This window comes from Lynx rufus, unplaced genomic scaffold, assembly GCF_022079265.1.
Source record: "Lynx rufus isolate CCGP_SWC_20201006 ecotype Redwood Valley unplaced genomic scaffold, mLynRuf1.p SCAF_2, whole genome shotgun sequence".
Lineage (NCBI taxonomy): Eukaryota > Metazoa > Chordata > Mammalia > Carnivora > Felidae > Lynx > Lynx rufus.
This window is the reverse complement of record NW_025814834.1, coordinates 159,943,799-159,965,861: the sequence shown is the minus strand read 5'-3', so window position 1 is coordinate 159,965,861 and position 22,063 is coordinate 159,943,799.

Here is a 22,063-nt window from a genome sequence, read left to right as displayed (position 1 = left end):
GTCTTACAGAATGAGCACCTCAACCTACGGTTGTGTAAATTTGGATGAGAGCTAAATATACTACAGTTTCTAGAAACATCAAATACCTTGATTCATTAAAAAAAAAATACTGGGGCGTCTGGGTGGCTCTGTCGGTTAAGTATCTGACTCCAGCTCAGATCATGATCTCACAGTTTGTGGGTTCAAGCCCCACTTTGGGCTCTGTGCCAACAGCTCAAAGCCTAGAGCCTGCTTCAGATTCTGTGTTTCCCTCTCTCTCTGCCCCTCTCCTGCTCTCCTCTCTCTCTCTCTCAAAAATGAATAAAAGTTAAAAAAAAATGTTAAATACAAATGCACAGTGATAAAGCACTGTGCCAGTTACTTAATGTATGTATTCATTGTATTAATGCCAGTCCATTGAAAATATTTTTTTTTTCAACGTTTATTTATTTTTGGGACAGAGAGAGACAGAGCATGAACGGGGGAGGGGCAGAGAGAGAGGGTGACACAGAATCGGAAACAGGCTCCAGGCTCTGAGCCATCAGCCCAGAGCCTGACGCGGGGCTCGAACTCACGGACCGCGAGATCGTGACCTGGCTGAAGTCGGACGCTTAACCGACTGCGCCACCCAGGCGCCCCAATTGAAAATATTTTTTAATGCAATTGGCAGTTATATCTAAGGTAAGATAGTGGTTAGAAAACCATTGTATTAATGCCAGGCCATTGAAAATATTTTTTAATGCAATTGGCAGTTATATCTAAGGTAAGCTAGTGGTTAGAAAACCTCCTATTATTTGAATACCCGAAGATTAACTGAAATAGTCCTTTCCATCAGAGACAAAACTTAAAACAGAACCCATTAACAGTCAATATTCCTATACTCCAGAGCCTCTAATACAGTAAACTGGCATCCCCAGAGACAACAGACTTGGCATCCCCACTCCATACTACACAATTATCTTTTAAACTTTTGATACTTATCTTTAATCCTTGATCTTTACTCCTCACTCTGCTCTTGCATTTATCCAACTCCTAAATCTTTCTGGCTTAACCTTCTTTCCTGACTGAACATTTAGTCTTTGGAGTTTGATTTTTCTAGTTTCAACCCTCCATCCTCTCTAGAATACAACTGAGACTGACTCTGACTTTTCTTACTCTCAGCCGATATCAGAAAATCATGTCAGTGGATCTTCAGTCATGGGGCACCATCCATGATGTTCTATTGGCCTATGCCCTTTGTAGGCTTCACCCTCCTTCCCAACCCACATACTTCCAGGTCAACCACACACTGAGACTGGCCCTCTCAAATCCCTATTTAGGATACGTGGACTTAGGGGACTTTAGAAATCAGAGGTCACAAACTAATATTGGTCATTATCCTAGAGAAATATATATATATATATACATGGATATATATAGAGAGATATATATAGATATATATAGATATATATATGAGAAATTCTGGATTTAGGAAAATCAAGTAGATTTCTTTAGTGGAAGTCTTCATAGAGCTTTTATATACATTGCATTTCCAGCACTGGTAACTTGAAAAATTCTGATAATTCTCACTATCTCAAATTTGGAGATAACTAAATTGAGATGAGATGATACTCCTTCTAAAGCTCTGTCTCGCACACACATACACACACAATTAGCTTGGAAGAAAGGGTAGGAGGTTGGTATGGAGAGGGATGGATTAGAGACTGGTAAAATTAGAGAAATTTTTATGGCGCTATCTGTTGGAAACAAAGGCTCTGGAGCTCCATACTGAATTAAAAGAGTTACTTCAAGCCCTAAGGTATCTCCTCACTATGGGAATGGGATATGTTCATGATAAAATAGAGTGAATTTTGATATACTATAGTTTGCAATGCCTCAGAAGATCAAATCTCAGAGTATTACAGTACTTCATATAATTTTATCTTAGCTCTAACCAATTCCAGAAATACTCCCATACTCTCAAGCTACAGTAAAATGGATGGAATACAAATTGTCCAGCCTAAAAATTTAGGTTTAGAGAGAATAATGAACCAAATCAAGAGAAATCATCTATGTTATATCAAAACAAACAGAATGTCTGGAAAAGTTATACCTACATTAAACATAAACAATATTTTGGAGAGGAAAATGGCATAGCAACTATAGCATATTGCACTATAGAAAAAAACCAGTGGACAATAAGGGTGTGCAAAATGGAATCCAATAGTCTATTCTGAAACAAAAACCTAAATAATGGAAAAAATCCATTATGAATGCATTGAATAGAAGAGCATAATAAAAAAGATTAAATTTAATAAAAGTAAGCTTTTCATCAACCTAAAAGTGATATAAAAAAGCAGTAAGATGAGAAGAAATAGGAGATTGAAGCATTAAAAAAAATAGCACTTTAAAAGACCTACTAAAAAAAATAAGGGCACCTGGATGACTCGGTTGGTTAAGCGGTCGACTTCATGATCTTACGGTTGTGAGCTTGAGCCCCACATTTCTGCTGTCAGTGGAGAGCCTGCTTTGGATCTTCTCTCGCCCTTTCTCTCTGTCCCTCCCCTGCTGGTTTTCTCTCTCTCAGAATAAAATAAATAAACTTTAAAAAAATAAAATAAAGACCTACTAAAAAAAATTAATAATAAAAATAAAAGACCTACTAAATAACTTAGAAGAAGCAAGAAACAAAATAGAATTACTAATACAGAGGAAATGCTTGAGATAATTATGCAAACATGGAGGAAAAAGCCAAAACAATTAAAGCAATTAGAGAAAAGGTAATGGATATGAAGGCCAACCTGAGACAATAAAGATATAATGAATTATTTTGAGTTCTATAACCCCAGAACTATATGCAAATACATATCCAAAGATACAATACAACTATGCACAAAGGACAACCTAAGTTTGCATATCAAAAAGACATTCTGTTTGAAATAAAACAAACACAATGATCAGCAAAAAGGTACATCTGGTAGTTACTGAATTTCAAAAATAAGAAAAAAATTTTTAGAAATTCCCTGCAAGGGGGAGAAAAAAAGTCATATTGCTTTCAGACTTCCCAAAACAATGATTTCCAAAAAACCTTGGAGCAATATCTCTAAAGTTCTGAGAGAAACAGAGTATGGTCCAAAAGTATTATATCCAGCTAAGACATCTTACCAAAATTAAAAAAGATAACTATTTTAAAATGAAAAACTCAGAGAATACAGTAGCCACAAACTACTTTTTAAAAAACACAAAAATATCTAGATCATTAGTAGGATATAAATGTTATAATAAATATATAAATAAATGCATAGATTAAACAAACAAATAAATGGAAATACTTATTTGAAGTTGAGGGAGCAGCAACATACACTTGTGAAGAATTTTCATTGCCCAAATTCAAGGAGCACCATTCATGTTCTAAACTAAAACACTGAATGTGGTGGCTATAAAGTTTCAATTTAGATTTACTTTTATTAAAATCAAAGACAAAATTAAATTATCTTATTTATAAGAACATGAAATTTATGACTAGTATATTTACCAAATTATTTCTACCTGTCTGCCTATCTATGCCTTTACCAATAGGTATGCATAAGGATAGATCGTTGTTTACTTGTTCTTAAAGATTATTATGGAAGAACGTTTGGATTTAACTATTCAGTAATGATTAATTTAATTACATATAGATATGGAGCAATTTATAAGTAATATTTGGTATTACGGGGAAACTATGTAATGGTCCTAGTCCTGGATTTTATCACATATCCTTTTCTCTGGTCAACCTGATTATTTGTCATCCTTTTTACTCCTTTTTTTTTTTAAAGTTTATTTATGGGGGGGGGGGGCGGTGGGCAGAGAGAGGAGATAGAGAGAATCCCAAGCAGGTTCTGCATTGTCACCATGGAGCCTGATGGGAAGCTCAAACCCAAGAACTGTGAGATCATGACCTGAGCTGAAACCAAGAGTCAGACACTTAGTCAACTGAGCCACCCGGGCACCCCCATTTTACCCTTTTAACATTCCACTCTGTCCACATATGTCTTAATCCTCAAGAATAACCCAGCCTAGGTAGGTGTTATGAAGATATCAAGTCCCACATACCTAATTCATTTTTCTGGATTTAATTTCCCTCTTAGAGAGCCTGAAAGGAGCATTCCTATATGCCATATGTCCATAGCACCATGACTACCACACCTTATTAGAGAAGCATGGACACCAGTTCCAAGACCAATGCTTTGCTTAGCCACAAATAAATGAAAAATAAATACACACTGTAGTAATTAGTGATAGGACTTGAATTACATAATCAGGGCCAGGACAGTCATGTTGGACCATGTAAATGATTAATAAGACAAAAAGCTGGTTGCTGCAGAGAGGAAATAATTAATTAGACATGTTTACAGAAGCAAAAAGAAGTATACGCCATTGCTCTAGAAAGAAAGATTCCACCTTCAGTTTGGGGGAAAGGAAAAAGAAGGAATAGATAAGGATTTAGGAAATAAGTTAGGGAAGAATTTAAGAAAAGGTAGCAAGGAGTCTTATTTTGGCCTTAGCCTCAACCATGTGCCCCAGCTTAGTTCAACCCATATTTAGGGATATATGGTACTTAAAGATAAATCAATATATTCATACTTTATTCCTTGATGAGCTGCTATTAACTCTGTATAATTCCTTTAGAGAAAAGAATAATAAATGATAGCCTTCAGGTAACTGAATCTTTAAATAAGTAATAGTCATGGCCCCTGAACTTTAAGGGGTTGAAAAGTTGGTATGCACAAAATTAAAGCCCTCCTAAATTAAAAAGTCTATGTTATAAGAAAGAGGAAAAGTATAGAACTGAATTGTCCACCTTATGTAAAATGAGCAAACACCAAAAAGGGAAAAAAGAGAGAGAGAGAGAGAGAGAGAGAATGTGTGTGCACAGAGATAAAAAGAACATCTTTCAGGGCCACCTGGGTGTCTCAGTCGGTTAAGCATGTGACTTCAGCTCAGGTCATGATCTCACCACTCATGGGTTTGAGCCCCACATCAGGCTCTTTGCTGACAGCTCAGAGCCTGGAACCTGCTTCATATTCTGTATCTCCCCATCTCTCTGCCCCTCCCCTGCTCATGCTGTCTTTCTCTCTCTCTCTCTCCAAAATAAACAAACATTTAAAAAAATGTTTTTTAAATACCTTTTAGTGCTAAGACATATGGAAGCAGGCTGTTTTTCATTTCTTGTTTTTAAATGTTCCTAAAATCACCCTCTATATCCTCACAACAACTCTCCTTTATTTGCGCTAGCTTGAGTTGGTTTGTTTCTTCACAAACCAAAGAGCTTTGTTTGGACAAGTAAAGGGTAATTCATGATGGCCTATTATGTTGTTTGGGTTCCAGAAACACCTGTGTGGCCTGTGATTACCAGTAAAGGTAGTGAGGAATAGGTATAACAGACACATGAATCCAAGCCAAAGATTTTAGAAAATGTGAAGATTAAACCAGGAAAACTGAGATGAGTAGACAAGATTAAAGTGCAAGAATAGGGACACATGGGTAGCTCAGTCAGTTGGGCATCCAATTCTTGATCTCAGCTCAGGTCTTGATATTGGGGTCATGAGTTGGGGCCCTTCTGAGCATGAAGCCTACTTAAAAAAATAAAAATAAAGTGGAAGGGAGTAAAGAGCAGGACTGAGCCTAGGAAGAACTGAGTTACACTAATGGCATTAGCTGACAAGGCTGGTTAGGTCAACCTTAATGCCAAGAACAACTAGAAAAAAGGGAAACAATTTTTAATATCAATTAGAGAAGAGACTTCCAGTTTTTAGGTCCAGATACAAGGAGTGTGGGACTTGTCATTCTGCCCCAACAACAAGTAAAAGTCTGAATGAACTGAAGAATCAACAACTCTTCTTGAATTCACAGAGAGGGGAAAACACAGAACAAACTGCTGTCCCCAAAACTGAAGAAACAGGCAAATACAGACAGTCACAGTTACCAGAGTAGAATTTACAAGCAGAAACTGCCTCAGGCACCAGTGCCAGGGTAGGAAACCTGAATTGTAATTGATGAATTACTGAAAGCTAACTATCAGCAACTCTGAGAGTCAAAAACTCAGGGGAACCCAGTCAGAGTAGGGCCCTCACAGTATTGTGAGATTTACCTCCAAGAGCTCAACCAGATTCCCACAGTGAACATCAGAGAAAAATCCCCTTGGGCAGGGGAAGGGGAAAAGGAACCATTTTGGAATACACCAGCTCCCTCTGTTCTCAGTAAGGCCTGCCCTCTGGGAAATCTAGTTTACCAGAGCATGAGTTGCTGGGGTATTATGAGAGCCTAACTGACCTGGGAGAAAGAAAATACCCAAATCCAGTCAGCTGTAGCCCTCCACATGGAAGAAAGGAAATACCCAACTCCAGCCTACTGTAACCTTCCCTTCCTACCTAAGGGGGAAGAAAAAAACCAGAAGCATGTGTGATGTTCATAGTCCAGAAGCACAGAATCACTGAAAGACTGAGACTTAATCATAAGACTATAAAATGCTTCTCTCCCCCTCACCACTAAATTACTGAAGGCCTATTTATAGAGATTCCTTTTTTAAATTATTTTAGAGAAATAGAGAGAGAACATGGGAGGGGAGAGGGGCAGAGGGAGAAAGAGAGGAGGAGAGAGATAGAGAGAGAGAGAGAGAGAGAGAGAGAGAAAGAGAGAGAAAGAGAGAACCTTAAGCAGGCTCCATGCTTAGCGTAGAGCCTGATGTGGGGCTGGATCCCACGACCATGGGATCATGACCTGAGCAGAAATCAAGAGTTGGACATTCAACTGACAGAGCCACCCAGAAACTCCTATAGAGGTTCCTTTTACCTGATACATCACGTCTGGCTATCCAGAAGAAATTACAGCGAATATCAAAGGGGAAAGGCATAGTTGCAAGACACATAGCAAATATCAGAACCAGACAGGAAGCTGGCATAATCAAGCTGAGAATTTAAACAGCAATGATTAATATGCTGTAGGCTCTAATGTATAAAGTGGATAACATGCAAAAACTGATGAATAGAAAAATATAAACAGAGAGATAGAAATTCTAAGAAAGAACCAAAAAGAAATGCTAGAGACCAAAAACCCTAGGACAGAATTGAAGAACACATCTGATGGGCTTATTATAAACTGGACATGGCTGAGGAAAGAATCTCTGAGCTTGAGAATGTATCAACAGAAAACTCCAAAACCAAAAACCAAACAGAACAAAGACTGAAAAAACAAAAACAAAAACAACAGATTATCCAGGGACTGTGAGACAACTACAAAATATACACATAATGGAAATACAGAAGAAATATAGAAAGGAACAGAAGAAATATTTGAAATAATAATTACAGAATTTCTCCAAATTAATGTCAGAAACCAACATATCCAAGAAGCCAAAAGAATATCAAGCAAGATAAATGTAAAAAACAAAAACACAGAAAAAAAAAAGAAAACAAAAACAATAAAACAAACACAAAAAAACTGTAACTAGGAGTACAAGTTTCAAACTATACAAAACCAAAGGTAAAGAAAAAATCCTTAGAGTAGCCAGAAGAAATAAACACCTTACCTATAGTAGAACAAAGATAAAAATAATATCCAACTTCTCAGAAACCAAACAAAGAAGAAGAAAGTGGAGTGAAATAATCAGTATTGAGAGGGGAAAACCCCACCAACCTAGAATTCTTTACTCTGCGAAATTATTCTTCAAAATGAAAGAGAAAGAAAGGCTTTCTCAGACAGGAACTGACAAAATATGTTGCCAGTAGACCTGGCTTTTAAGAAATGTTACAAGAGTTCTTTAAAGAGAAGGAAAATAATATAGATAAGACACTCATATCTACATAAAGAAAGGAAGAGCACCGGAAAAGGATTGGTAAATGAAGGTAAAAGGAAAAAAAAATCATTCTCATTCTTAATAGATCTGTTTGTTCAAAATAATAGCAGCTACACTACATTTGATTATGTATATAATATATATATATATATATTGCATGTATACATATATACATACTAATGTATGCAAGTGAAATATCTATATCCTACAGATAGATATATAGATACATGCAGTGATACAAATGACAGGAGGGAGGAATTAGGATTATTTTATTAATAAGGTATTCACACTACCCACTAAGTGGTTTAGTGTTATTCAGAAATGTCATTGGATTAGTTATAAATGTATATTGCAAACTCTAGGGAAACCACTAAAACAGGTTAAAAAAGTAAGTGATATGCTAACAAATATGATAACCGATAGCTAAGAAAGAAAATAGAATCACATTAAATTCTCAATGAAATATCAGTTAGACAGTATTAGAGACCAAGGCAGTGAGGATTTGTGGAACAGTAAGAAGAAGAGAGAAGCCAAGAAAAGGGAGCATAGATATTAGAGTCACTTTTTGCCACAAGTGAATATTAACATCAAACAATAGCACAGTGGCTAAGAGGCTGAGCAGCTGAGCAAAGCTTTCAGCACTTTCATGATTCAGAGAACCAGCTAATGGTTCCAGGACTTCTAAAAAAGTGTGGCCCTGTTAAAACACCTCTAGCATTTGGTTAGGAATCTGAAGGGCTACATGGTAAAGAGTAAGAAGTAGATCAGTCCTCAAAAAAAGTGAAGCCCAGCTTTGAATCATTTCAGCTTTTACTGGATTATGGTGATCTTCCCTGAACTTGATTTTCTGCCAGAAGTAAAATTAAATTGTCTCTGGAAGAAGATACCATCTAGAGCTTGAACTAGTTTGTCATTTTTCATGCATAAATAACAAACAGAAAATAGAAACATACTTACAGGATACCTCGATACTGATATTTTAAATACATGCTATAAAATCACTATGATTAATATGTTCAAGTAATTTACTAAGATGGTGGAGAATTCCATGAGATAAATGGAAATTATGGAAAAAGAATCATATAAATTCTAGAACAAAAATTAAGTTTTTGAAACACTTGGTGATGGGCATCAACATAGCTGTAAAGAGTATTAGTGAATGACATGACATGGCATAAAAAGAAATCCAGTCTGAAACATAGACAGAAAAAAAGAGAGATGGAATACAGTGTACAAGTTTAATATATCTGTGACTGGAATCTCAGAAGACAAAGGGAGAGAATGAGAGCTAGTTAGAGAGAAGAGAGGGAAGAGATAAAAGCAACATTTATAAATACAATGTTCAAGAATTTTTTTTTTTAAATTGATTAAAGATCTCAAGTTACAGGTTCAAGAAGCAATCCAAACTCTATCCAAAATAAATAAAGAAAACCAAATCCAAGCCTATCTTATTCAAACTGCTAAAAACCAAACATTAGGAGAAAATCTTAAAGGCAGATAGGAAAAAAAAATGTTAATACTTTAAACAGCAACAGTAAGACTTACAATAGACCTTTTCAATGGAAATAGTGTTCAGTTTTTATGTTTTCTTATTATTCACTGGATTTTTTTTAAGAGGAATATTCTGAATTCTGAATTCTCTGTTAGACTGTTCATGTTATCTCCATTTCTTTAGGGTCTGTCATTGAAACTTTATTAGTTTCCTTTGTTGGTGACACCTTTCTTTGATTATTCATGACCCTTATAGCCTGAGGCCAAGGAGCCAGCCTTGAGTCTAACTCCGTGGGGCCTGACACTGGGGCTTGCCAGAAGCCTGGGGCCACAACAACTGGCCCAGTGATAGGGAGGGGTCAGGAGCCCACAAAAGGTGGTCTGGAGTCTAGGTCAAGGGGCCAGCCTGGAGGTGGAGTAGGCTGGAAGCCTGTGGCCATGATAGCTGCCTAGGCTTGCAGGAAGTGGTCAAGCATGGCTGTAGACTAATGCTGTCAGTCACTTACTTTACATTTCAACCCCTCTCTTTGCTGGGCTGCCCAGGCTTCTGGGAGGGGTGATGGGGTAATATGAAACTGCCTTTCCTACTCTCTTCAATGCATCTTGTCTTATTTCTGTGTAGGTTCTGTTAACCCTCACCTGGAATCATTAGCTCTTATGAAGGTATTTTTATGCCTGGATAGTTGTTCAAACTGATGTTTCTGGGAAGGGAAGAGCTCTAGAAACTCCTATACAGTCATGTTGCCAATGTGACTCTTAATAACTAAATAATTTAAGGAGAACTAGAATTCAGTTCTGCAGAAAGTGGCTCATTAAAACCCAATAAGAAATTTAGAATCTCCAGCCTCCTGGCTAGGATTTAAAGTTAGACTTCATATTCCATGAAAGAAGAAGCAAAGGGAAAGTTGGTAGACTATCCAAATTTCAGATCATGAGCCAGGGTTGATAAAGCAGACTAGTCATATGTAATGGAGGTTATGGAAGTTACTGAAGCACAAGACAGTGAATTCTAATGCATTAATTACTCTCCAGGTCCTTATATAACTGTGAAAAATGCTGGAATAGTCTCTTTTCAGGTCCTATTTGTAAGTGGGGAGAGAGAGAATCAGAGAGAGAGAGAGAGAGAGAGAGAGAGAGAGAGAGACTGAATCTCACTGGACCGTGAACAGCCTGCAAATGATATACATAATTATAAACGATGGGTGGAAGTAGGGCAGGCAGGTCCTGACCAAAGTAGTATTTCTTCTGAGCTAAGTGCTACCTGGAAGGCTTTCTCCTCATAACTGGAAATTCTTTTTTCTAAGGTGGTTTCTTGTCTCTTAATTTTCAAGTTTTTCTCAACCATCTCATCCCCACCTGAGGTCTCTTCTCTTTAACCACTTAATTCCCACAACTTATAGGCTACAGAATTTGTGTTAAGGCTAAGAAAGAAGGGAAAAAGAGAGCTGAGCAGGCTCTAAGCATAAGAATACAGAGCCCAGAGAGAAACACAGATTAACTAGCCATTAGAATCCGATAGAAAGAAAAATAGAAACTGACCACAAGGGGATCAGGTGGTAGAAACCCTGACTATGGAAACCTGAACTACAAAAGATACTGGATATATAAGTGCATATCATAAGCTCTAAGAATTTAGCAAATGCTGGCTTATTTTGGAAGAATGATCAAGAAAAGGAAAAAATGTGAAAGTTGGCTGGACTTATACCAGTAAGCCTAATAAGAATCAAGAACTTTCACATACTATTTAGAAATCCATGGTTATGTGGTTAGAGAAAGCTTAAAATGCTACATGTCAGTCATGTGAAATTTTGGATAAATTTTTCCTGTGGGTAGGGAATTTAAGTTCAAGCTGAACTTTTATGAGGAGAAATTGGCTGGAATTCTTTACCCTGCAGCCAAGAGAGGAACTTCAGATATGCTAGGCAGTGATGTATTTATGAAAAATTTGAATCTAAGGAATTTTAGCCGGTCTTCATAAGCTAAAGTCACAGATAGAGCTTAGTTTGAGCAAAAAGGTAAGTTTGTGTTTTATAACCCCTCACTTCTTGTATGTCTGCACCCTATCTCCCATTACCTTTCTTCTCTATCCTGAAGATCCAGGCCCTTCATACTTCAGTTCAAAGCTGAATTCTGTAAAGGCCTGGATTCTTTCCAAGTGTCCTACATACTTAACTTCTAATCTCTGGTTGTCAGGTGAAAAAAAATGCTCAGAGTGGTTAAGTGACTAGCTCAAGAAAATACAGATTATGGGGCACCTGATTGGCTCAGTCGGTTAAGTGTCTGACTTTGAGTCAGATCATGATCTCACAGTCCGTGAGTTTGAGCCCCCTGTCAGGCTCTGTGGCTAACAACTCAGAGCCTGGAGCCTGCTTTGGATTCTGTGTCTCCCTCTCTCTCCACCCCTCCCCTGTTCACACTCTGTCTCTCTCTCTCTCTCTCTCTCTCTCTCTCTCAAAAATAAACATTAAAAAAAATTTTTTTTAAGAAAAAAAAAGGAAAATACAGATTAAAAGTTGTGGTGTTAACGTCCAGGTATTTTGACTTCTTTCCATCTTTGGTGAATCCATTAATTCATTTATTCATTTCTTTAACAAATATTTACAGAGATCATTCTATGCACAAAACACCCAACTTTTACACAAAATGTCATAACTTTTTTATATACTTTTCATTTAATCTCCATAGTAACTCTCTAAGACAGATAAATTGTTATCTGCATTTTACACGACATGGTCAAGGTTCAAAGAGGCCAAGTAATATATGTAATTAGCTCAATAGACTTATTTAGTTCCAGTGCTATGATTTGAATTGGGGTCCTCTGATACAAAGTTCAGTGAACTTCCTTCCCCTTAAACAGTGCCAATGACACAAAGATGATAAAAACATATTTTTCCTACCTTCACAAATTGTGTCTAGTTGAAAAACAAAGACAGATTAAATAACAACATAAAGCAATATACTCACACAAAAACAGTGTTTTAAGTGCCAACTAAATTATGTAGGCACTAAGTGCCAAAGATTCAGAGAAGAGTCGCTGATAACTGAGGGATCCTAGAAAGCTTCACAAAGGGGCAGACACTGAGATGGCCTTGAAAGTTTAAGATTTTTGGCCTCCACAGATACCTTCTTAGGTGGCTGCAGGTCCCCTCGCACAAGAAACCAGCAAGGACCTTGCTGGCACCACAAACCCCACCCCTGCCCTTCTTGTGGATTCACCCTTTTAATATGTCCTTAGCTGAACCCCATCCAAAGTGGTGTCACAAGTCTGGCAGTGTTCAACCAGCCATGACAGTGGCCAGCATCACTCCAAAGTGACTCCTGCCCTGAGGAAAGGGGAAGATAACCACAAGCACCAGTTTGACTGCAGCCCCTACAGTGTGCTGGAGGCAGACATAGGCTCTGACTGCAGGCCACCAACAAAAGCTTCACAGGGAACAACACCCGGAAAGTACCCTGCAGCTCCATGGTTCTGCATTTCTGGCAAATGCTTGGTCTGATTCAACTGAAGCCCAAATTGGTGCCAGACTGGCCTACTAACCAAACCCTGTCCACAACAAGCAAGAGAGCCATTGCAGACAACTGGACAGAGATCAAACATGGCTTAGCCACAATAGTAGGTACCTAACACATATAGGACATGCCCCTGAAGCACCAGGTTCTGGTAAACAGAGGACATTGCAGTGTGGGGCACTACAGGACCTCTTCTTCATAAGGCCATTACTTTCAAGAGCAAGAGATGTAGCTGACTTTCCTAACACATAGAAACAGACACAGAGATCTACACAAAATGAGGACAGAGGAATTTGTCCCAAACAAAAGAATGGGACAAAATCACAGCAAGAGAGCTAAATGTAATGGAGATAAGAAATATGTGCCTGACAGAGAATTTAAAGTAATGATCATAAGAAGCACCTGGATGGCTCTGTCAGTTAAGCATCTGACTTTGGCTCAGGTCATGATCTCAGGGTTTGTGAGTTCAAGCCCCGTGTCTGGCTCTGTGCTGACAGCTCAGAGCCTGGAGCCTGCTTCGGATTCTGTGTCTCCCTCTCTCTCTGCCCCTCCCCTGCTTGCACTCTGTCTCTCTCTCTCAAAAATAAATAAACATTTAAAAAAAATTTTAAGTAATGATCATAAAAATACTCACTGGACTTGAGAAAAGAGTGGAGGACTTCAGTGAGACGCTCAACAAAGAGAGGGAAAACATAAAAAAAGAACCAATCAGAGATGAAAAACACAATAGACAAAATTAAAAATACACTAGAGGGAATAAACAGTAGACTAGAGGAAGCAAAAGAACGATGGATCAGTGACCTGGAGCACAGAGTAATGGAAAACAATCAAGGTGAACAGGAGAGAGAAAAAATAATAATGAAAATAGATTAAGGAAACTCAGTGACACCATCAAGCATAATAACATTTGCATTATAAGAATCCCTTAGAAAAAAGAAAAGAGAGGAAAGGGGGCAGAAAATTTATTTGAAGTAATAATAGCTGAAATTTTCCTAAATCTGGGGAAGAAACCAGAAATCTAGATCCAGGAGAGACAGAGTCCTCAACAAAATCAACCCAAGGAGGTCCACACCAAGACACATAGTAATTAAAGTGAAAGAAAGTAGTGATAAAGAAAGAATTTTAAAGGTTGCAAGATGGGGCCACTGGGTGGCTCAGTCAGTTGAGTATCCAACTTTGGCTCAGGTCATGATCTCGTGATTTATGGATTCGACCCCACGTCTGCTTTGCACTGGCAGTGGGGGACCTGCTTTGGATTCTCTGTCTTCCTAGCTCTCTGCCCCTCCCCCACTTCTACTCCCTCTCTCAAAAATAAATAAACACTAGAAAAAAAATGTTTTAAAACCATAAAGTTTGCAAGAGAAAAAAAGACAGTTATATATAAGGGAAACTTCATAAGTTTATCAGCTGATTTTTCAGGAGAGCCTTTGCAGGCCACAAAGGAGTGGCATGATATATTCAAAATGCTGAAAGAGGGGTGCCTGGGTGGCTCAGTTGGTTGAGTGTCCAATTCTTGATTTCAGCTCAGGTCATTATCCCAGGATCATGGGATTCAGCCCTGCACCGTGCTTGCTTAAGATTGTCTCTCTCCCTCTTCCCCTTTCCCTGCTCCTCCTTTCTCTCTTAAAAAAAAAAAAAAAATCCTGAAAGAAAAAGAAAAACCTGCAACCAAAAATACCTATCCAGCAAGGGTATTATTCAGAATAGAAGGAGAAAGAAAGAATTTCTCAAACAAACAAAAGTTAAAGGGCCACTAAACTAGCTCTACAAGAAATGTTAAAGGGGACTCTTCGAGGGGAAAACAAAGAACATAAGTAGTAGTAAGAAAAGGAGGAAGAAAGCAGTAAAATTAAGCATATCTATAAAAAAATCAGTTAAGGGATCCACTAAATAAAAGGATGTAAATTTAAAAAAAATATATACACAAAACATGGGGAGGAGACGAGTAAAGCATGGGTTCAAACTTAAGTTCCCATCAACTTAATATAGAGCACTATATGCACAAAATAGTATATACATAGTGGTATATACCTAATTGTAACCACAAATCAAAAACAAGTTAAAAATGTGCAAAAAATACAGAAAAAGGAATCCAAGTATATCTCAAAAGAAAGCCAGCAAATCATAAAAGAAGAGAGCAAAAGAAGGAACAGAGAACAACTACTTAAGCAACCATAAAATAAGTAACAAAATGGCAATAAATTACTATCAATAATTACTTTGAATGTAAATGGACTAAATGCTCCAATAAAAAGATACAGAGCAATGAAATGCATAAAAAAGCAAGACCCAGGGTGCCTGGATGGCTCAGTCATTTGAGCATCCAACTCTTGATTTTGGTTCATGTCATGATCCCAGGGTCATGAGGGAGCCTGCTTAAGATTCTCCCTCTCTCTCTCTCCTTCTTCTAGGCCTCTCCCCTGACCACATTCTCTCTTTCTATAAAATAAAATAAAATAAAATAAAATAAAATAAAATAAAATAAAATAAAATAAGTCAAACCCATATATATGCTGACTACAAGAGACTCATTTCAGACCTAAAAACACATGCAGATTGAAAGGGAAGGGATAGAAAAGTAGTCATCATGCAAATGTAAGTGAAAAGAAAGCCAGGGTAGGTATACTTATACTGGACAAAATAGACTTTAAAACAAAGACTAATGAGAGACAAAGAAGGACACTATATAATCATAAAGGGAACAATCCAGCAAGAAGGTATAATAATTGTAAATATTTATACACCCAACATGGAAATGCCCAAATACATAAGGCGGTTAATAACATAAAGGAAGTAATCAATAGTAATACAATAATAGAAGGGGAATTAACATCCCACTTACATCAATGGATAAACCATCAAAACAGAAAATTAGCAAGAAAGCTTTGAATGACACATTGGACTAACTGGCTCTAACAAATTTTTCAGAATATTCTATCCTAAAACAGCAGAATACATCTTCTTCTCAAGTACACATGGAACAGTCTCCGGAAGATATCACATATTAGGCCACAAAACAAATCTCAACAAATTCAAAACGACTGAAATCATACCATGCATCTTTTCCAAACACAACTCTATGAAACTAGAAATAAACCACAAGAAAAAATCTGGAAAGAACACAAATACATAGAAGTTAAATAATATGGTACTAAACAATGAATGGGTCAACTAAGAAATCAGAGAGGAAATTAAAAAAAAAATCAAAAAAGAAAAAAGGAGCACCTGGGTGGTTTATTTGGTTAAGTGTCCAACTTTGGCTCAAGTCATGATCTTGTGGTTCGTGAGTTCAAGCCCCACACTGAGCTCTGTGCTGACAGTTCAGAGCCTGGAGCCTGCTTCAGATTCTGTGTCTCCCTCTCTCTCTGCCCATCCCCTGCTCTCTCTCTCTCTCTCTCTCTTAAAAATAAATAAACATTAAACATTAAAAAAACAAAGAAAATTAAAAAAAAAACATATGGAGACAAATAAAAATGAAAACACAATGGTCCAAAATCTTTGGGCTGCAGCAAAAGCTGTTCTAAGAAGCAAATTTATAACAATGAGAAGTGAGAAAAATCTCAAATAAATGACCTAACCTTACATCTAGAGGAGCTAGGAAAAGAAAAACAAAACCCAAAGCCAGAAGGAAATAAAAATTAGATCATAAATAAAAACAGAAACTAAAGCAAAACAAAACAAAACAAAACAAAACAAAAGAACAGATCAATGATACCAGGAGCTGGTTCTTTGAAAAGATCAACAAAATGCATAAACTTTATCAAACTCATCCAAAAAAAGTGAGAGGACTCAAATAAACAAAATCACAAATGAAAGAGGAGAAATAACAACTACTCCACAGAAATACAAAGAATTATAAGAGAATAGTATGAAAAATTAAATGTCAACAAATTGGACAATCAAAAAGAAATAGATAAATTCCTAGAAACATATAACCTCCCAAAACCAAATCAGAAATAAATAAAAACTTTGAACAGATTGATTACCAGCAATGAAATTGAATCAGAAATCAAAAAAACTCCCAATAAACAAAAGTCCAGGATCAGACAGCTTCATAGAATTCTAGCAAACATTTAAAGAAAATATATTCTTCTCAAAGTATTCCAAAAAAATAGAAAAGGAAGGAAAGCTTCCAAATTCATTCCATAAGGCTAGGATTAACTGATACTAAGACCAGATAAAGACACTACAAAAAAAAAAAAGAGAGTACTGGCCAATATCTTTGAGGAACATATATGCAAAAACCTTCAACAAAATATTAGCAAACCAAATCCAACAATACATTAAAAAACTCATTCACCATGATCAAGTGGGATTTATTCCTGAGATTCAAGGATGGTTCAATATTTGTAAATCAATCAACATGATACACCATATAAAGAGAAAGGATCAAAAACACATCATCATTATTCTTATACACTAACAATGAAGCAACAGAAAGACAAATAAAGAAAATGATCCCATTCACAATTGCACCAAGAAGCATAAAATACCTAGGAATAAATCTAACCAAAGATGTAAAGGATCTGTATGCTGAAAACTATAGAAAGCTTATGAAGGTAATTGAAGAAGATTTAAAGAAATGGAATGACATTCCCTGCTCATGGATTGGAAAAATAAATATTGTCAAAATGTCAATACTACCCAAAGCTATCTACACATTCAATGCAATCCCAATCAAAATTGCACCAGCATTCTTCTCGAAATTAGAACAAGCAATCCTAAAATTCATATGGAACCACAAAAGGCCCCGAATAGCCAAAGGAATTTTGAAGAAGAAGACCAAAGCAGGAGGCATCACAATCCCAGACTTTAGCCTCTACTACAAAGCTGTAATCATCAAGACAGCATGGTATTGGCACAAAAACAGACACACAGACCAATGGAATAGAATAGAAACCCCAGAACTAGACCCACAAACGTATGGCCAACTCATCTTTGACAAAGCAGGAAAGAACATCCAATGGAAAAAAGACAGCCTCTTTAACAAATGGTGCTGGGAGAACTGGACAGCAACATGCAGAAGGTTGAAACTAGACCACTTTCTCACACCATTTACAAAAATAAACTCAAAATGGATAAAGGACCTAAATGTGAGACAGGAAACCATCAGAACCTTAGAGGAGAAAGCAGGAAAAGACCTCTCTGACCTCAGCCGTAGCAATCTCTTACTCGACACATCCCCAAAGGCAAGGGAATTAAAAGCAAAAGTGAATTATTGGGACCTTATGAAGATAAAAAGCTTCTGCACAGCAAAGGAAACAACCAACAAAACTAAAAGTCAACGGAATGGGAAAAGATATTTGCAAATGACATATCGGACAAAGGGCTAGTATCTAAAATCTATAAAGAGCTCACCAAACTCCACACCCGAAAAACAAATAACCCAGTGAAGAAATGGGCAGAAAACATGAATAGACACTTCTCTAAAGAAGACATCCAGATGGCCAACAGGCACATGAAAAGATGTTCAGCGTCGCTCCTTATCAGGGAAATACAAATCAAAACCACACTCAGGTATCACCTCACGCCAGTCAGAGTGGCCAAAATGAACAAATCAGGAGACTATAGATGCTGGAGAGGATGTGGAGAAACGGGAACCCTCTTGCACTGTTGGTGGGAATGCAGATTGGTGCAGCCGCTCTGGAAAGCAGTGTGGAGGTTCCTCAGAAAATTAAAAATAGACCTACCCTATGACCCAGCAATAGCACTGCTAGGAATCTACCCAAGGGATACAGGAGTACTGATGCATAGGGGCACTTGTACCCCAATGTTCATAGCAGCACTCTCAACAATAGCCAAATTATGGAAAGAGCCTAAATGTCCATCAACTGATGAATGGATAAAGAAATTGTGGTTTATATACACAATGGAATACTACGTGGCAATGAGAAAAAATGAAATATGGCCTTTTGTAGCAACGTGGATGGAACTGGAGAGTGTGATGCTAAGTGAAATAAGCCATACAGAGAAAGACAGATACCATATGGTTTCACTCTTATGTGGATCCTGAGAAACTTAACAGGAACCCATGGGGGAGGGGAAGGAAAAAAAAAAAAAAAAAAAAAAGGACGTTAGAGTGGGAGAGAGCCAAAGCATAAGAGACTGTTAAAAACTGAGAACAAACTGAGGGTTGATGGGGGGTGGGAGGGAGGGGCGGGTGGGTGATGGGTATTGAGGAGGGCACCTTTTGGGATGAGCACTGGGTGTTGTATGGAAACCAATTTGTCAATAAACTTCATATAAAAAAAAATGCATAGGCTTCAGTACTTATGGAATACCGTTTATACAATGACAATGAGGACAATAGATATATGAGTTAAGGTTATAGAAAATGGTTAATAGTCAAAATCATGTCTCCTGATCTTGACTCAGTTTTAATTTAATTACTGGTAATTACAAAATATAAACTGTGGCTACTAAGTTTACTTCTCAGTATGTTCTGTGAAAAAAACAGACAACATCTGAAATAATATTTTCTGGTATGATATAAATTGACTTTGAAATTTATATTGACGTGAATTTTTAAATTAAGGAATAAAATTAAAAACAATATTTTTATGATATTGAAATCACTTGTTTATGATTTCTATCAAAACACTTGTTTATGATTTCAAGGGTTTTTCTTCATTGCTGTACCATAGTGATATATTCATATTTTACTATATTTTTATTGAAACATAGTTTGACATAAAACATTGTGTAATTTGAAGGTATATGATGTGTTGATTTAGTATCTTTATATATCACAATATGATAACCACCACAGTGTTAGCTAACATTTGTTTTATGATGCTAAGTGAAATAAGCCATACAGAGAAAGACAGATACCATATGGTTTCACTCTTATGTGGATCCTGAGAAACTTAACAGGAACCCATGGGGGAGGGGAAGGAAAAAAAAAAAAAGAGGTTAGAGTGGGAGAGAGCCAAAGCATAAGAGACTGTTAAAAACTGAGAACAAACTGAGGGTTGATGGGGGGTGGGAGGGAGGGGAGGGTGGGTGATGGGTATTGAGGAGGGCACCTTTTGGGATGAGCACTGGGTGTTGTATGGAAACCAATTTGTCAATAAATTTCATATATATAAAAAAAAAAAAAAACACATCATCATTTCCTGCTTCAGATTCTGGTGTCTCTCTGCCCCTTCCTTACTCATGCTCTGTCTCTTTCTGTCTCTCAAAAATGAATAAATGTTAAAAAAATTTCAAAAACATATCATTTCAATAGATACAGAAAAAGTATTTGACAAAGTACAACATCCATTCATGATAAAAATCTTCCATAATGTAGGTTTAAAGGGAACATACTATACCATAATAAATTTCTAGAATATGAAATTCATATAAATATATGAATAATCCGCAGCTTTCATCATAGTCAACAAAACTGAGAGCTTTTCCCTAACATCAGGAACAAGACAAAGATGTCCACTCTCAGTACTTTTATTCAACATAGTATTAGAAGTCTTAGCCACAGCAGTCAGATAAGAAAAAGAAATAAAAGGCATCCAAATTGGTAAACTTTCACGATTTGCAGATGACATGATACTCCAAATAGAAAACACTAATGACTCCATCAAAAAAACTAGTAGAACTAATAAGTGAATTCGGTAAGGTCACAGGATACACAATGAATAGACAGAAATCTACTGCATTTCTATACACTAATAATGAAGTAGCAGAAAGAGAAGAAAACAATCCCATTTTAAATTACATCCAAAAAACTAAAATACATAGGAATAAACTTAACCAAGGAAATGAAAGACCTGCAGAAAAAGAAAGAAAGAAAGGAAGGAAGAAAAGAAAGAAAGAAAGAAAGAAAGAAAGAAAGAAAGAAAGAAAAGAAAAGAAAAAAGAAAAAGAAAGAAAGAAAGAAAGAAAAGATCAAGACGATTTGTATAGAAAAGTGGAAAACACTTTCCTGGCATAGTGGAATGAAATGAATATTAGCAAGGAGGCAGAGATAAGCATTATGTGTTTAAGATATAGTAAGTAGAGTATTAATATAATAGTCACCATTTATTGAAAGGTAACATGGCTTAGTGATTAAAAGCATGGCCTCTGAAGACAGACTTCCTGGGTTTGAAATATACTACTACTTATTAGCCATTAAAATGGTAAGTTAATTAATTTCCCTATACCCCAGTTTTCTGTTCTCTAAAGTTAAGATAATGATATTACCTATTTTAGAGGGTTGTTACAAGATCAAATGAGTTTACAAAGTATTTAGAACAGTATCCAAGCACTTTGTAAGTAGAGTTAGCTAAATGAAGTACTGAACGTATTGTAAATATATGGTACTCCAGGCACTGCACTAAGCACATAATGTTATTTCATTTAATCTTTATCATCTTATAAGATATATATTATTATGTCTGTGTTATTGGTGAGAAAACTAGAAGAGAGAGTTAAATTTCTTAAGATCACACAGTTGGTAGTTTTCAAAGCTATGATTCAAACAAATGCAAAGCTTTTGCTCTAAACCACTAACCTATACTTTCTGAATTTAGGTAGCAGTGGAAAAATAAAGCAAAACAGGTGAGGCCAAATTATGTAGGCTTTGAAAACATCAGGCTAAAATAATTATATCATCTACTATAGGCAGTGAGAAGTCACTGAAGGTTTCTGGGCAGTGATGTGTTTTAGAAAGATTTATCTGGCCACAGAATTCTGGATGGATTATAAATCCCTGGGTCATAAAAGTATCAAGCAAACACAAACATATCTGAAGTGAACTTGCAGAAAGTAGGCCATTTTTTTTTCCTTCAAACTCACCCTTAGATATTCATCCATCTACCTAATCCCATTTGGTCTCTAAACCATAATCAATACTAGCATCAGCACCAAATAACCAAAGAAAAGTTGAAACTGCTATTGGCTGATTCCTAAATCCACCTACACCCAACAACAGTGTTCCATTCTACTGCCTAAATGCAGGTGCAGACATTCATGTATATCCATAGTCTCTTTGTAATCTACAACTGAAAGGTATTTAACAACTAGAAAATGAATCACATGTGTAATGCCTCTTGATTTAATAGCCCAACTCATCTCCCCAGATGCTATCCCCAACTATAAAGCATTGCTGGGGAAAATCACACAGCCAGGGTTGCTGCTACTACAAATTCATGATCTTCAACCTCAGCTGGGCCTGAAATACTGCCAGGCAGCTCTAATCAGACATTTCTCCTATTCCCTTCAGTGGCTGCTTCAAACTTTCACCACTTTTAAGCATTTTACACCTCTCCCCCCATCCTACCATCACTG